Below are 2,881 nucleotides of genomic sequence, written 5' to 3' on the forward strand. Positions count from 1 at the left end.
TGGTGTTGAGAAAATTACTTAACCTCTGTGTGTCTCTGTTTTCTTCTCTGTAAATTGGGAAAAGTTTGGCCTCATAAGTTTGAGCATTAAATAAGCTAATATTTACAGAGCTTTTAAAAATAGTCCCTACATATAATAAGGGCTGTATAAGTGTTAATTAAATAAAATAATTTAAACATGAAATATTAATAATAGCAGTAAAATTATAATCTGCAGCTATTACTTTTAGCAACAAAGTGAATACAAATTCTTCGTGACATTTAACAGATGAGGAAACTGAGGATCCTAAAGATTAATGATTTCTTAGAACCAGGAGAGTAGTGTAAATCAAACAGGGTCTGGATTCTAACTTGTGGTTCCATGACTCGTCCCTTGCATCATAAACTGAGCTGGAAGAGAAAAGTCAGACCTGCTGGGTGACACTGTCTTTGAGGTACACAGGATGGACACCCCGGGACAGGAACCAGGAAATGAACAAGTGGAAAACTTTAGACTTTCAAACCTACTTATTGATACTTGTCATTTTCCAGATATTCTAAACTTTCTTTCCTATATTTACCCTTCCAACTAAGAGAAAGTATGGTTTTGATGTGAGTGAAAATAACATTGATTCAGCCTCTTGGTTTTTTCCATCTGCCAAGTGATGGAGAGGTGTCTTAGGATTTTGTGTGTGTATTTAAATGCTTTTTAAAAAAGCATGACTCATAGCAAGTATTTTTCAGTTGTCACATTACTTTTCAGAACTACCTACAAACACACACACAAATACATATTTATTTCATACATAAATTTAAAATATATATATATAAAACTTTATTTTTTTTCAAATGCCTGCCATTTTCCATGGATTGTTGACACTTCCTGCTTTCCCACTGTGTAAAATTTTGGCAAAGTTATTATTCTCCACACTGAGTTTATTCTGCTTAGCTGAAGCACCCTGCACTAACTTTATCGGTATTTTTTTTTTTTTTTTTTTTTTTTTGCGTTACGCGGGCCTCTCACTGCTGTGGCCTCTCCCGTTGCGGAGCACAGGCTCTGGACGCGCAGGCTCAGCGACCATGGCTCACGGGCCCAGCCGCTCCGCGGCATATGGGATCTTCCCGGACCGGGGCACGAACCCGTGTCCCCTGCATCGGCAGGCGGACTCTCGACCACTGCGCCACCAGGGAAGGCCCTATCGGTATTTTTTATGTAGTTTCTTTCAAAGGAAATTGATACTGTGACTCAACAGTGACTAGACATGAGTGCTCTATCAGGCAATGTGGTAAAGTCCAATTTCTAGACATTTCTGGTTGGTGATATCCCGGATGGCTAATGTTTTTCCACCTGCAGCCCTGCCAACACAGAAGAGTGTAGTGGTTTTCGGACTGTGCTGCGGACCCTTGGAGGCAGTAGTGGTGAACAGCCAGTATGCATTTGTGTGGCTGACAGGTGCATTCCTTTTGATTGTTCTGTGACTTTGCCTTACCATGTGGTTAAATATTCTCATTATAACCTTCCCCAGAGGTCTTATGGCTATGCCTCAGGGCAGGATCCAGCAGGTGGGGAGGATCCAGCAGGTGGCTCTCCAGGACCCACTCCTGCTTTGAATTTATCATCTTTTTGTATTGCCTTCCCCATCTTATTTCATCTGGAGAAAGAGTCCAGTGGCTAAAAATATTGTGAACCAGTGGTGTGTGTGTAAAGAGTATAGTGTTGAGTGAGAAGATCAGGATAGATCTTCTGTCAAAACAAGTAGCGACACCTTGAGAAAATTACTTAACTTTCTGAGTGGTTTCTCAATTTTAAAAAGGAAGAGGTTTGACTAGGTGATCTTCATTTTTTTTCTCCCACTCTAACTTTGTGTGATTCACTGGGACTAATTACAAAACACTTATGCCAGCCACACAAGCTGTTATTAAAATAAAGATGTAGACAGCAATGTTAGAAGAGGTTAGTGGTTGCAGAAGTCAGGAAGGGAGAGAAGGTAAAGGAAGCACAATATATGAAGCACAATACATTAGCACCATGGGCTCATCTTACAGCCCAGGAAACAAGGTAGTGTGCCCACGTGAGCCCAAAGTGGCCAAATCACCCCATGAAATATTACTAGATTGTATATCAATTTTCCATGTCAACTAGGATTTCAAGCAGATTAAGAGCTTGAGGCTGTAGATTTGAAATAGAAGGCTGGAACTCAATAAAGTAGGACGTTTAGTAGGTTCTTATGTTTGGTCTCTGTGGGAAATCATGATAATTGCTTACATTGATTAGCTGCAAACTTTCCCGTGGGTGAGACTGGGGAATTCCTGGAATTTTTGTCCTTGGATGATTGGGCAGGCCTTGGAGACTCAAGGGCTTCCTTAATTAAGATCAGAGGAAATAAATGGTGAGATCTAAATGTGTTAGAGTAGGATTTTTAAAAATCTGCTGACACCTGAGTTATCATATTTGTTTCATTTGGGGAAAAGCTTACTTTTTCAGGATTTCCACTTTTCTGTCTGCCTCTGTATCTTTTCACTCACTGGCGGGGGAATGACTGCTGAGTGCCAGAGGCTCTGATGTGATGTGAGCTTTTAATCTTTCAAAAGCCTGTTAATATCAAAATCAAGATGGCCCACCACTGTGGAGATAATGCATACATAAATCGTTAAAGGAAAATGACTTAAAATTTCTCTGGTCAAATATGGCAACATCCTGGTCCTTCTGGAAAAACCCCATAGAAATCGTCATGAGAAGTAAACATTGGCCAAATGACAGATTCCTGTGAGTGTAAATCAGGAGCTCAGGTTAACCGATTTGTGTAAGAGAAGAGACAGCTCTTTGGAAATTCCATCATTTAGTCCTTTTCTTTGATATGAGCACTTTGTGGGAGGAAAAAAAAATCATTTCCTATTCATTG

Source organism: Phocoena sinus, chromosome 9 (assembly GCF_008692025.1).
Source record: "Phocoena sinus isolate mPhoSin1 chromosome 9, mPhoSin1.pri, whole genome shotgun sequence".
Lineage (NCBI taxonomy): Eukaryota > Metazoa > Chordata > Mammalia > Artiodactyla > Phocoenidae > Phocoena > Phocoena sinus.